General features: G+C 43.7%; 1 protein-coding gene across 5 annotated transcripts in view; it reads left to right on the forward strand.

Moving 5' to 3' along the window:
• The window catches only part of SDK1 (sidekick cell adhesion molecule 1), a 1,136,389-nt gene that overhangs the window by 829,467 nt on the left and 291,338 nt on the right, over nucleotides 1-15,584 (forward strand). The gene's annotated exons all lie outside the window — the stretch shown is intronic.

A 15,584-nucleotide genomic window follows, 5' to 3' on the forward strand; every position in this document is an offset into this window, starting at 1 on the left:
AAATTCTCATTGCTAAAAGAATAGATTTTAGACTTGCTAGCATGGTGTGTCGAGTCATTTATCATCACACTGCCACCTGTCTCTCCAGACTTCTCTCCAGCCCTTCTTTGCTTTGTGTTTCATGCTTCAGCAGCAAGGAATTGCTTATAGTTCCCTGAACCCAGCAAATATCCAGTGCCACCACCCACTGCTCAGCGTGTGGGTATTCTTTTCCCCCTCCCACTCTCTGCCTTTGCCTGATTAAACCAAAAAAACCAAACCTAGTGCCATCAAGTCGATTCCGACTCATAGCGACCCTATAGGACAGAGTGGAACTGCCCCACAGAGTTTCCAAGGAGCGCCTGGCGGATTCAAACTGCCGACCCTTTGCTTAGCAGCAGTAGCACTTAACACTACGCCACCAGGGTTTCCTTTGCCTGATTAGCTACTTAAAAAAAAGCAAGTTGGTCCTGACTCACTGCAACCCCCGTGTGTGTCAGAGTAGAGCTGTGCTCCATTGGGTTTTCAATGGCTGTGATCTTTCAGAAGTAGATCACCAGACCTTCTGAGGCACCTCTGTGTGGATTTCAACCACCAATCTTTCAATTAGTAGCTGCGCTCTTAACCGTTTCTTACCTTCTTATGGCAGCATCTCCTTTGGGAGGCACCAACACCGGTCTCCTCCCTCCAGCACTGTTGGTAGCTAGCAGTGCTGTTATGCAGTAGGTATTGCTGTCACTGCCATCTTAGGGCGCCAGAAAAGCCATAAAACCCACTGCCGTTGAGTCAATTCCAACTCATAGTGACTCTATAGGACAGAGTAGAACTACCCCATAAGGTTTCCAAGTCTGTAAATCTTTACGGAAATAAACTGCCACATCTTTCTCCCTTGGAGCAACTTGTGGGTTTGAACCACAAACCTTTTGATTAACAGCCAAGCGCTTAGCCACTGTGCTACCAGTACTCCTTCCAGCAAAGCCAGAATATCAAAGATAAGGAGAAAATCTAGAAGGAAAGAATTTTAACAATCTTTTCTTACTCAAATTCTGCAAAGATAGTCTCCTAGGTTTTCATTCAGAAGATTTGTAGTTCTGAGTTTTACGTTTTGATCTTCTTCTAGTTTAACTTTGATTTCTACTCCTGTGGGACATATTTTTCCAAGTTGGTTCTTGTCATACTTCCTCTGCCATGGTCTGTCAATTTCCTTTCCCCCATTTTTCTCTTAAAGCTTTAGGAGTTTTTCTGTCATTTGTGACAAGTATTTTTTCTATTTGCCTCTTATCCTTAATTTTTTTTTTTGACATAGAGAAGTGTTTGATTTTATTTTGTTGAATCTATTGATATTTTCCATTATCATTTCATTCATTACCTTTATATTTGTTTATTTCAACACTATCACACATAAAATAAATATTCTTGTAGGTTTTCATCTTGTTTTTAAAGATTTTTTTTTATTGTACTTTAGATGAAGGTTTTTAGAACAAAGTAACTTCTCATTAAATAATTAGTACACATATTGTTTTGTGATATTGGTTGCCAACCCCACGACATGGCAACATCTTCCCCGTCTTGATCTTGGGTTCCCCGTTACCAGCTTTCCTGTCCCCTCCTGCCCTCTCATACTTGCCCCTGAGCTGGTGTGCCCATTTAGTCTCATTTCATTTTATGGGCCTGTCGAGTCTTTTATCTAAAGGGTGAAGCTCAAGATTGACTTCAGTACGGAGTTCAGAGGGTATACAGGGGCCCTACTCTTGGGGTTTCTAAAGTCTGTATCATACCAGTAAGTCTGGTCTTTTTTTGTGAGTTAGAATTTTGTTCTACACATTTCTCCAGCCCTGGCCGGGACCCTTTATTATGATCCCTGTCAGAGCAGTCAGTGGTGGTAGCTGGGCACCATCTAGGTGTACTAGACTCAGTCTGGTAGAGGCTGTGGTAGTTGTGGTCCATTAGTCCTTTGGACTAATCTTTCCCTGTGTTTTTAGTTTTCTTCATTCTCCCTTGCTCCCAAAGAGGTAAGACCAGTGGGGTATCTTGGATAACTGCTCACAAGCTTTTAAGATGCCAGATGCAACTCACCAAAGTGGAATGTAGAACATTTTCTTTATAAACTACATATGCCTATTGAGCTAGATGTTCCCCCAAGACCGTGGTCCCCACAGCCCTCAGCCCAGTAATTTGGTCTCTCAGGGAATTTGGATGTGTCTGTGGAACTTCCATGACCTTGCCTTGTACGAGTTGTGCTGGCTTTTCCAATATTATGTATTGTCTTACCCTTCACCATAGTTACCACTTATCTATTGTCTATTTAATGTTTTTCCATCCCCATCACTCCCCTCCCTTGTAACCATCTAAGATTGTTTCTTTTTGTGTGTAAACTTTTTCATGAGTAGCAGTCTCATATATGTCCTTTTGTGATTGACTTATTTCACTCAGCATAATGCCCCCCAGATTCATCCATGTTGTGAGATGCTTCACAAATTCATCATTTTTCTTTATCATTGCATAGTACTCCATTGTGTGTATATGCCATGGTTTGTTTATCCATTCATCTGTTGATGGGCATAATGTTATTACGTATTTTTAAGTTCAAAGTCATATGTGCTCATTGAAGCTGGAGAAATACTACAAAATATATACAAAGAAGGTTTTGTTATCTTCCTCTACCATGAGGCGGCCATTGCTAGCAGCCTAATGTGTATCATTCCTCAGGAAAAGGGAGGCCTGGCAGGGAATAGAGGGGTTGGAGGAGGCCAGAGCAGAGGTTTGGTCAAGAGAAACAGACCAAGCCCTCGAGCAAGGAATGCAGTGCAGAAACACTCTTTTAGCAAGATTGACCGGCAGTGTGGGCAGACCTTGTTGTCTTGGTGTGCTGTTCAGAGGCAGGGTGGACAGACCAGGAGGACCAGAGGACCTTGTGCAGACGATTGGTCACTCCTAGATTGCTCAGGCCTGGACCTAAGAGGATGGCAGCCCCATTGATTGGCATGTATCGCGTTTGAGATGATGCTCTGGGATTCAGGTGGCAATATCCCACAGGGTGTCTTTGCTCAAGCGTGGAACATCCCAAGTGCCCACAGTGGCCTGTTACTCATTTGCACCCGTCTGTCCCTGCTTTCTCAAGCAGGTCTTAGTAACATTGGCTACTAGTCCAGAAACTAGCTTTGAAGAACATTCTTTGAGGCCTAGGGCTGGTCTGAGCCCCCACCCCAGGCTCTCTGAGCGGGGGGAGTGAAGTCTTCCTTCACAGAGCTGTCTGGTTCTGGCTCTTCTCTCACAGGTATCTTTTTATGTATAGAGCCTGTCAGCTGTCTTGCACACGTCTCTCCACGAGCTCATTTGCACCGGCACAGAAGCTGCTCCTGACTGTCACCGCACAATATGTTAAGCATCTCCATTCCCGTTCACCATTATGTACTTAAAAATTGATGGGCTTTGTACTGTTTTACTTGCCAAAATGGCAAAGAGACTTTGTTCTTTATGCTTCAGATCATTCTAATGTTGTCTTTGTATCTCATATTGGTGTTTCCTAATAGCCTCAGTGTTGTTACGAAGTATCTTATGTCTTAGCTCATTTCTCTTTGGGCTTTTGCATATTAACCTCCTATTAATAGCTTGGGTTCCCATTTAAAATTTATACAGGGAGAGGGTGCATGTCAAATGTATTTACAAAGAGAGCATAATTACTGGGAGCTCTGGGCCCAGAGAGAGGTTGAGAAGGAGGGCTTTTGGGTTCACTCCTGGGTTAGCTCCCGCCCTCAGGCAAGGGGAAGAAGCTGGTGGAGAACATCGCCCCTTCTGGTGACCCCCCAGTGCACACTACAGAGTGACCCCTTATAGCTTGTATTTCTTAGGCTGGGACTACTCCTATTATGGATTGAATTATGTCTCCTCAAAATATGTGCTGTAAATCCTAACCCCCATACTTTAGGAAACCCTGGTGGCGCAGTGGTTAAGAGCCACGACTGCTAACCAAAAGGTTGGCAGTTCAAATCTATGAGGTGCTCCTTGGAAAACCTACAGGGCAGTTCTGATAGGATCACTATGAGTCAAAATCTACTCAACAGAAACGGGTTTTTTTTTAATTTTTTTATTTTATACTTGTGCATATAATCCCATTTGGGAATAGGGTTTTCTTTGTTAGGTGTGTAGAGTGTGTCTTAAGCCAATCATGTTTGAGATATAAAAAGAGCAGATTAGGCAGAGAAGTGAGGAAGCACAAATGGGGGAGGGTAAATGCCACGTGGAGATTGCAAGGTAATGCCAGGAACAAGGTGAGATAAGGACCTTCCCCCAGAGCAGAAAGAGAGAGCCTTCCCCAGTAGCCAGTGCCCTGAATTCAGACTTCCAGCCTCCTGAGCTGTGAGAAAGTAAATTTCTGTTTGTTAAAGCTACCCACTTACGATATTTATGTTATAGCAGCACTAATCGAAGAAAATAATCCAAGAACTGGACTATATGAAGAACACGGCATCAGAATTGGAGGAAGGCTCATTAGCAACTTGTAATATGCAGATGACACAACCTTCCTTGCTGAAAACAAAAAAGACTTGAAGCACTTACTGATGAAGATCAAAGACTATATAGCCTTCAGTATAGATTACACCTCAATATAAAGAAAACAAAAATCCTCACAATGGACTAATAAGCAACATCATGCTAAATGGAGGAAATATTGAAGTAGTCAAGGATTCCATTTTATTTGGATCCACAATCAACACTCATAGACACAGCAGTCAGGAAATCAAACAGTGCATTGCATTGGGCGAATTTGCTGCAAAAGACCTCTTTAAAGTGTTAGAAAGCAAAGATGTTACTTTGTGGACTATGGTGCACCCAATCCAAGCCATGGTATTTTCAGTTTATTCATATGCATGCGAAAGCTGGATGGCGAAGAAAGAAAACCAAAGAAGAATTGATGCCTTTGAATTATGGTGCTGGTGAAGAATATTGAATATACCTCGAACTGCCAGAAGAACAAACAAATCTGTCTTGGAAGAAGTACAGCCAGAATGCTCCTCAGAAGAGAGGATGGCGAGACTTCATCTCATGTACTTTAGACGTGTTATCAGGAGGGACCAATCACTGGAGAAGGACATCATGCTTGGTAAAGTAGAGGGCCAGTGAAAGAGAGGAAGACCCTCAATGAGATGGATTGACACAGCGACTGTAACAGTAGGCTCAAGCATAACGATTACGAGGGTGGCACAGGACAGGGCAGCATTTCACTCTATTGTACATAAGGTCTCTTTGCATCGGAACCGACTGGACAGCACCTAACAACAACAACAGCAACTGGAAACTGAGACAACTTTCTTCCAGAAAGGGCCCACTGTTCCCACCCTGAGTCTTCAGCCTGAAGCCCTGCCTCCCACTCACCACCCCTTCCCCCCCACCCCACACCATCCCAACTCTTCCCACTTCTCTGGAGGAAATGGCTTCTCCATCCAAGGGGCCCACACCCCTCCTAGGAGCATGTGGGTCCTGCTGGAGCCCTGGCCTTTGCACCCAGGTTTGGTACCTAGACCTGCAGGTCAAGGTGCACTCATGCCTGGATGGGAACAGCTCCCAGGATCTGTTGGCCATGTCCTTAGCAGAAGGTCTTGTTTATGTTCTGAGCACCTCAGCTCTTTAGTCCTCAGCTTTCAAGGTAAAAAGTAGTGTTTTAACCCTAACACTATAGACTTTTATTGTTTCCCTAAGCATAAGGCACATACAACAGAGAGACCCTTCCCAAAGTAAAGAATACCAAACTGTATTCCAACTGCCTGCCCTTTGGTATTTTGTTTTTGGTATAAAATACCACCTACTTCCTACTCCTTCATCTTCCCATTCTATGCAGGTCTCAACTTCTTTCTGCCTCAGGCATTCTTACTGGCCTGGGGCTGAGACCCCTGTCCCTCCTATGACCATATCCAGGTCTCCCATGTTTGTCATGAACAGGACTGAGTCAATATTCTTTCAAAGTTGTGTTTATATTTATTTACTTTAGACGTGTTTAATGCTTCGATAAAGGAGCCTTGGTGGTCCAATGGTTAAACACTCAGCTGCTAACCAAAAGATCACAGTTCGAACCTACTAAGCAATTATGTGGGAGAGAAACCTGGCAATCTGCTCCTGTGAAGATCACAGACTAGAAAATCCTATGGGGCATTATTACTCTGTCACATGGGGTCACTATGAGTCAGAACTGGCTCAACGGCACCTCACTACAACAATGCTTTGATAAAGTCACGTCCACCCAGAGGACCTCATAGCCTTCTTTCCAAAGTGCGATCCATTTCAAATACGTTATATCTACAAGTTCAAGCCTGAAATTCTGTCTTGCCACTGAAAATTGTGTTCCTTTCATTCTCTTAATCATCTTTAACCAGAATCCTGCAGAGAAATCTGATTTAACCTTTGTAGAGCTAGTTATTATCTATGCTTCTCTTTTAATGTCCAAATGAGCTTTGCATAAACCAAAAGACGCTTTTATTTAGCTGTGGGTGTACCTGCCGCTGCATCTTCAGACCCTAGCCTGGAAGTGGCTGAGGGGCCTGGACTGGGCATTAATTCAGCAGCCTCACCCTTAGCAGTTTAAGTGTGTGAGGTTAAAATGATTGGTCGGTTGGGCTTTGATGCCGTATGTCTCTGTTCACGTGATGTCCATAATTTAAAGGCATCGTAGTATAGAGAAACAAATGTTATTCATGTCACCAAACTAATTTCAGTATCTCATTGAGCTGATCACTAGCATATAGGTTGGAATATCCAAAACACTTTAAAATGTTGACATAAAGCATGTGGAAAGTCATGAGAAATGTTAAAATATCAACTGCAATATGGACCTAAGCTTGTTACATTTTTTTTTTTCCAGTACTTTTATTTCCCAAATATTTGTTAATGAGCTTGGATTACTTTTAGGATGAAAAAAATGTGATCTGGGAGATGATTATATTGTATTCAGAGTGGATCTGGATTTTGCATAGCATATGTAATTTTGGAGGTTCTGTTAAGAAAAATAATATGAAATTTAAAGGTCCCCTTCCAGGACCTTGGGAAGAACCAAGGAAGGCGAGGGGCCGGGAGTTCAAGGTCTGTTTGTTCTTTGTAAGCCTCCTGCCCCATTCAGACTTCTTCTGGGGCCGATGGGAGTCTTCTTTCAAGAGGGCAGTCGGTGCAGGCAGTTTGCTGTCCATAGCGGCCCCAGCCCTTTGCTGTTGCTCTACCCCAAATACTGAGAGAATCAGGGTCAGCCAAGTCCGAGAAACCCTACCCTCCAGAGTGGAGAATAATCACAGAGGCTAAACCACCTAGCTCCCCAAGAGCCCTAGCCTCCCGCTGCTCTCTGCCCACAGGCACACATGTAGACTTGCACACACACGTGTATACGCACACACGCACACACAACTCTGTTCTCTTTCCTGCGAGACACACTGAATCTCCCAGAGCAGGTCCCCTCAATGTCCCACACAACCTGCCACTCTCCTTCCTGGCTCCACACCAACCCTTAGCTGATAGACCTTTTTTTTTTAATCTTAGTAAACACTTTGTGTTAGAACAGTTTCAGATTTACAGGATTATTGCAAAGATAATACAGAGAATTTCCATATACCCCATGCCCAGTTTCTACTATTAACATCTTAGATTAGTATGATATGTTTGTCATAATTAGTGAATCAATATTGATACTTTGGAGTCCCTGGGTGATGAAAATGGTTAAGCCCTTGACCGCTAATCAAAAGGTTGGTGGTTCGGACCCACCCAGAGGCACCTTGGAAGAAAGACCTGACAATCTGTTTCTGAAAGTCACAACCTTGAAAACCCGATGGAGTGTTTCTACTCTGACACATGGGGTTACCATGAATCAGAATCAACTTGATGGCCACTAGCAACAATGATACATGACTGTTGACTAAAACCCATACTTTATTCCAGTTCCCTCAGTTTAATGTCTTTTTTCTACCTCAGGACTTACTTAGGAGTCCACATCATATTTAGCTGTCACGTCTCCTCAGGCTGCTCTTGGCTGAGATAGTCTCTCATTCTGCCTTTGGTTTTGATGACCTCAGCAGCTTTGAGGCGCATTGGTGAGATATTTTGTAAAATGCCCCTCTGTTGGGGTCTGTCTGCTGTTTTTCTTACAGCTAGACTGGGGTAATGTGTTTTGGGAGGAAGGCCACAAAAGCAGTGCCATCCTCATCACACCTATCAAGGGCTCACGCCCTCAACATGACTTATCACTGCTGATGCTTGACAGGCTTTCCATACATTGGACAGTTTGCCTTAATTTGTGTCTGAGGTGAGACCCCGAGCAGCACCTGTCTTGAGGGCTATGAGTTTGTAGTGCCATCCTAGGAAACACAGAGTACTGCATGTTGCACGTCTGGAAAGTAGCATGGTTTGGTGGAAGGAGAGCCTCACTAGCATCAAGACTCTTTTCCACCACATTGCTAGGGTCCTTGCCAGCACTGGTCCAGGAGAATCTCTGTGACCAACCCCTCCACTTCCTAGCTTTCAATACTGAGCAACAGTGAGAAATCAAAAGAGCATAGTTAGGTTTATCAGTGAATTTCTACCAAGGAGTCAGTAGAAAGGCCATCAGCTCAGACTCACTCTTTCTGAGCCTTCCTTCTTCATGTGTAAAATGAGGATAGTCATATCTACCTCAAGGTTATTGTGAAGGTTAAATGTGTACATACAAAGCCATTAGCAGTGCCTAGAACCTGATAGCTTCTTTCATTCAACAAATATCTTTTGAGTTTCTGCTATGTGTCAGGTAATATTGTAGGTGCTGTGAATATAACAGAGAATTAAATAGATTCTACTGGAGTTTGTTCTAGTGGGTAGCTATTTAAACTGGTGGCCATTATTTTTATAATTAATATTTATTTTTCAGGAGATACAAGATGAAAGATTGGTATAGCCAAAAAAGCAGTGGAATTCGAATTAGAAAAATAGTAAATTTGGATCTCTATTCTTCCCCTTAACTTGCGCTGTAAGCAGTTGTTGTTTTAATGAAAGAATATTCATTCTCACTCATATAAAAAATGCAAGGTGAAGTAGCAATGAAATAGCGTCTTCCCCCTTTTTTCCGTTATTTTAAAGGAAAACCCAGAAATGTCATTTTATCCGTATGTATGTCAGTATTCAGTTCAATAAAGAGCATCCATCACACCTAACAAAATTAATGATAATCCGCACCATCATCTAATACTCTCCCATGTTTAAATTTCCCTAGTTGATGTTACTTTAACCAAAAAAAGGGGGAGGGGACAGATGAAAGCAATATGGTGAAGTATTAACGGTTGTTGAACTTGCATATGTGAGCACTCTGCTTTAGTGTCTGGTTAGTACTTTCTGTAATAAAAAGATTTTATAAAGTGACTTTTTTGTCACAACACTGACAGCACTATTACACCTGTTTTAAACTGTCCATTTGGTAAATGAAAAACGCTATTTCATTGCCTCTTCACCTTGCGTTTTTATACAAGTGAGAATGAATATTCTTTCATTAAAACAGCAACTGCCCCCAGCTTACCCTGGTGGCGTAGTGGTTAAGGACTGCGGCTGTTAACCAAAAGGTCAGCAGTTCAAGTCCACCAGGTGCTCCTTGGGAACTCTGTGGGGCAGTTCTACTGTGTCCTGTAGGGTCACTATGGGTTGGAGTTGACTTGATGGCAACAGGTTTGGTTTTTTGGTAATTATCTACCAAAAAAAGAGTCTTTTTACAGTTGGTTTATTTAAATCAGTATCCAAACAAGGTCCATTCATTGAATTGTTTTTGTTGTACCTTCTGTTTCTTTTAATCTATAAGACACCCCACCCACCTTTTTCACCACCCTTATAACTCGTGCAGAAAAAAAAAAAGTTGCCATCGAGTTGATTCCAACTCGTGATGACCCCATGTGTGTCAGCATAGAACTGTGCTCCATATAGTCTTCAACGACTGAATTTTTGGAAATAGATTGCCAGGCCTTTCTTCCAAGGCACGTCTGGGTAGACTCAAACCCCCAACCTTTCAGGTACCAGCTGAGGGCTCAGGGGCACTGACTTGTGCAGAGGTGAGAGCATTTGTCCTGTAGAATGTCCAGTGTCCTGGATTTGGCTGGTTGCTTCCTCATGGGTTGCAACCTTTAATTGGTTGCAACATCTGTTTTATTGCCCAGAGATGGATTCTGTCCACTTTCAGTGTTTGCATTATTTCCTTTTTTATCTTTTTTGGCACCAATACTTTCCTGGGTAGTGCTAGATACTTCCTACTGTACCACATAAGGGGCACGTGATGTCTGGTCACTTCATTCTTAGTGATGTTGAGATTGACTTTCAAGTCCTGGGAGTGACAGCCAGATTTCGTCACCATGATGTTTGGGAGAAGCTATTTACACTTCCCTGAGTCTTGCTTTCCTCATCTGTAAACACACACACACACTAGTTGCTGGTGATTTCACTTCACCTCATGGTGACCCTGTGTGTGTCAGAGTAGAAAGGGGCCCCAGAGGGTTTTCAGTGGCTGATTTTTTTTTTTTTTAACTTTTATTGAGCTTCAAGTGAACGTTTACAAATCAAGTCAGACTGTCACATATAAGTTTATATACACCTTACTCCGTACTCCCACTTGCTCTCCCCGTAATGAGTCAGCTCTTCCAGTCTCTCCTTTCGTGACAATTTTGCCAGCTTCCAACTCTCTCTATCCTCCCATACCCCCTCCAGACAGGAGGTGCCAACACACTCTCAAGTGTCCACCTGATACAAGCTGCTCACCCTGCATCAGCATCTCTCTCCTACCCACTGTCCAGTCCCTTCCATGTCTGATGAGTTGTCTTCAGGGATGGTTCCTGTCCTGGGCCAACAGAAGGTCTGGGGACCATGGCCTCCGGGATTCCTCTAGTCTCAGTCAGACCATTAGGTCTGGTCTTTTTATGAGAATTCGGGTGATTTTTTTAGAAGTAGATCACCAGGCCTTTCCTCCCAGGAGCTTCTGGGTGGACTTGAACCTCCAACCTTTCGGTTAGCAGCCAAGCTCGTTAGCCATGTGCACCACAAAGGGACTCCTCATCTGTTAAAAAAAAAAAAAAATCCAAACCGACTGCCATCAAGTCGATTCTGACTCATGGTGACCCCATGTGTTACAGAGTAGAACCGTATGCCATAGAATTTTCTTGGCTGTAATCTTTACGGAAGCAGGTCACCACGGCTTTCTTCCACAGCACTGCCAGGTAGGGTCAAACCACCAACCTTCAGGCTGGTAAATGAGCACTTCACTGTTGGCATCACCCAGGGACTCCTCGTCTGTGGAAGAGATGTGCTGATACCTGCTCCACAATAGGGTTTGTGTGGTGACATACATGGAAGCGCTTCCCAGACTGCAAACTGCTCTACAAATGTTAGGCATTAATAATCATAATCCTTTTGGCAAGTACAAAAATGTTCTTTCAAAAACGATTTCCCTTCCTCAGGTACCTTTAATTAACAGAAGGGTAATGCTCTTTTATTGGAAAAAGCTTCCAGTAGGTGTGGGAAGATTGAAAACTACCAGCTTTTTATCAGCAGATAAAGTAGAGGAGTGATTAAACCCTGGTGGGTCTGGGCACTTGAAGCCACTTGAAGCCAAGAGAAAGATTAGTGGTGCCGGTGCGTTTAACATAGTTTGTTTAAGAGCCTGGCTGGGGAAGTCTAAAATTCCTTCGTCTTCCAGATCAGAGGAGCAAGAGGAATCTCTGAAAGGGAGGAAAAAAGGCACTGAGACTTCCATGGAATGGTTTTTTTATCAAAGGGCTCTTCTACATTCGAACCCCTAAGATGAGCGTAGCATCTTGTACTCTTTTGTGAGGCCTGAGAGAAGCCCCTTGAAAGGAATTTTGCTCACTGATTGTCAGGAACAGACTCGTTATTTAAATTTTAACCATTCTCAGCAAGCTTGCAATTCTGAAGCTTGTGAAGGAGCAAATCCTTCCCAACCCCCCTTTTTTTGGTATAGATCAGAGTGCCCATGAGATGGATGGGTTCATTTGTATTCGTTTTCCGTTTAATCTCTCTTTCTGCCAGACCTTTTATCTTCTAGTAGGAGAGGAGAAAGTATAAATAAAGAATTCTATAGATGCAACCCAAGGGCTGAGCAGAGCCCCAAGGTACAGAGGAGATTCATAGACCTCGCTGTCAAATCAAAGTATTCGAAGGATTCCACAACTTGGGTTGCACACCTTCAAGGGCTGTTTGCACTCCAAGTGGGAAATTGATGGAGAACCACGTTGGGCAGAGGCTGGGAAGGATAGTATTTAAGGCCCTGGACTCTGTCCCTTCCCTTTTGCGTTGTTTCAGCCAACTGATTGTGACAACTGTCCTTTTGACTTTCTCTCTGTCTGAAATTACTGTCTTTCACCTTGTGTCTGACTCAGCAGGTGAGTTGTTTACTTACAGACACTCTGAGATCAGAGGAAAGAAAGGGATGGAAGATAAGTTTTATTGAGTATTGTATCTGCCGGGTTTCCACCAGCAAACAGATGGCACTCTCAAAGTAGAATAACCCAGGAGGAATTTTCTACAAAGGGAATATTTACAGAGGTGTGGGTGATGGGAAGCCACAGCCGTCTGGGGCTGGTAGCAGCAGAGCAGTTACCACCCTGAGTCAGAGATGGGGAGTTGTTGCAGAATCCAGAAAGAGTGACTGAGCTGAGCAGTCACCTGAGGAGGGCAGTGACTTTTGGATGAAGGACATAGATAGTGTGAGGCAACTCCCAGTGAATAAGAACCCTGGCTTCAGTCTCCTTCCTCCCTCTGCCCTTCCAGGGAAAGCCAGAGGGCAGAGCGCCCCCATCGTAGTTCATAAAGGCCCTCCAGGGCCCAGAGCAGGGTGGAGAAGGCAGAGAGTGGAAACACCCAGTACACGTGTCCACTGTGGGCCAGACTTTGTGCTGGATGCTTTCAATATACATGATCTTATTTCATACTCTCTACAGTCTTGGGAGTTTATGTGCTACTGCCCCCATATTTACCGATGAAGCTCAAACAAAATCAAACAACTGTAGATGGAAGAGCTGATAGTCAAATCCTTCCTGGGTTACTCATTTTATCTACCATATATCTGTTGTCTTCAAAATTAAAATTGTATTTCCATTGACACTTGACTTGTCATGGAGAGGCCCTGGTTCCTACCAACTAAACTCAAAAATGCTGATGTAAGGAAAGCTGTTCCATCCATCATGTATGTTGACGGACACCTCTTTTCTGTAAGGAAGCCTGCTTAGAAAACCAGATCACCAAGAGATGTTTGATACTTATAGAAAGGTCTTAGAAGACTGCCCATGTGAAATGAGCAGTTGGGGTGATTTTTTCTGTGGTTAATTGGAGATTCACACATTGTATATTTTTAAAGGGAACATTAAGAAGAGGCTATCCTTATCCACACAGTGTACAGATTATGCACGCCACTGAAAAAGAAAAGCCAAGAATACCGACGTACCTAGCTGGTTGTGCGGACTGCATTTCCAGAAACCCATTTCTAGAAGCAGCTTTATTCAAAATAATTAAAGAGTCAACCTTTGCAGCCCAACTGGCATCATACTCAGAAGAGCTTAACATTTTTGTTAAGGAAGCTAGCCGACACATCTGAACTGGTGATGGACGTCTCTGTGTGGGTTAGCAGAAGCAGACGATAAGGTCTGATTTTCACTGGGAGTAGTATGTGGCTACTTCTGGTGACTCTGAGGAACTGGGGTTCATTGCTGATGAGCTCACTGACACAGGCTTGTGAATGCCCATGGTTAAGTCATCTGGTCAACACTGTTAATACTGTCTGAGTGGGTCCTCAAAACAGAGCCCAACACCATGACGGAAATCACGTGTCACGTCTTTTTGACCATCTCAAGTGTGGGTGAAAAGGCTTTGTCATGGATTGAATTATGTCCCCCTAAAAAACGTGTGTATCAACTTGGTTAGGCCATGTGTGGTTATCCTCCGTTTTGAGATTGTAATTTTACGCTGAGAGGATTAGGATGGGGTTGTAAGGATGGGACCCTTACTCAGGTCACCTCCCTGATCCAAGGTAAAGGGAGTGTCCCTGGGGTGTGGCCTGCACCACCTTTTATCTCTCAAGAGATAAAATGAAAGGGAAGCAAGCAGAGAGCTGGGGACCTCATACCACCAGGAAAGCAGCACGAGGAGTGGAGCACATCCTTTGGACTCGGGAAGAGTGAGGACAAGGACCTTCTTCTAGAGCCAACAGGGAGAGAAGGCCTTCCCCTGGAGCCAACACCCTGAATTTGGACTTGTAACCTACCAGACTGTGAAAAAATAAATTTCTCTTTGTTAAAGCCATCCGCTTGTGGTATTTCTGTTATGGCAGCACCAGAGGACTAACACAGGGCTTTAGCACCACTTCAATGGAATGAGAAAGAAGATTTGATTTCCACAAGAATCCCTCCCCCATCCCCATTTTTCACTTCATTAATAACTTTAAAATGCAGTCCAGGCATCACAGTGATTCGGAATGGGAGCTGGCAGTGGAGGCGAGACGGCACTGCCAGGTCTTGTTCGTTCCAGGGCATCCTTCGAAGAAACCATTGGACTAAAGTGCATGTTCAAACTCTGCTTAAAGTGACGCCAAGGTGTAGGGCCCCCAGGAGAACCTTCTGAAGTCCTGCAGGCAAGAGTGGGTCTGGTTGCCAGGGGCACTCGCTCTGCCACACCTGCCGGGAAGCTGTGCAGAGAGAGATTCTAAACTGGCTGCGAATCTCATTCCCTCCCTCTGCAGCCAGAGCCGCTGACAGGTGTGGTGTGCGGTGGGCTGCCAAACAGATGGGCTGCAGAGCGCACAGCCCATCTGCCTTCATCATGCTCATTTCCTCTTTTATTAAAATGTTAATGAATATAGTTTTTATTTATCAGTCAGCGGCATATGCGGCATTCCTTTTCTAGGAGACAAATACGCAATTTGCCCAACCTTGGGAGTCGGCAGAAAAGTTTTTCCCTCTTACATATTGAACATAGGAATTAGGAGTATTTTGCTTCTGTTTAAACCAGCAAATGGGAGTTGAACAAAATAATTGCTTTACTTGTTGGTGGCAGCTTGGGGAAGTGGGAGTGGGGACCCCTGAGTCTAACACCAGCCTTGTAGTGACTAGCTATGTGGCCATGAGCATCAGTCTCCACATCTGTTAAATGGGGACAACAGCTCGGCCTCCTGGAGTTGTCCTGGTAAGCCAATGAGATAATTTGTGAGAATGTGTCTTTTTTAAAAATAATTTATTTTCCTTGTTTTGTTATTGTTGAGAATATACACAGCAGAATAGACACTAATTCAATTTCTGTATGCACCATTCAGTGACATTGATTACATTCTTTGAGTTGTTGTGTAACCACTTTCTCCCTCCTTTCCAAATTGTTCCTCCCACACTAACATAAACTCACTGTCCCCTAAGCTTCCTGTCTGACCATTTGAGTTGCTGTTGTCAATTTGATCCCATATAGGTAGTTTCTGAAAAGAGCATGATATTCAAGGCAGGCGTTCTTTACTAGTTCAGCTAAACTATTTGGTTTTCAGAAGACTTCAGGGGATATTTTGGTTTAAGGTTTAAAGATTATCTCAGGACGGTAGTTTCTAGGCTTCATCCAGCCTGAACAGCTCC

This window comes from Elephas maximus, chromosome 12 (genome assembly GCF_024166365.1).
Source record: "Elephas maximus indicus isolate mEleMax1 chromosome 12, mEleMax1 primary haplotype, whole genome shotgun sequence".
In the NCBI taxonomy this organism is placed as follows: domain Eukaryota; kingdom Metazoa; phylum Chordata; class Mammalia; order Proboscidea; family Elephantidae; genus Elephas; species Elephas maximus.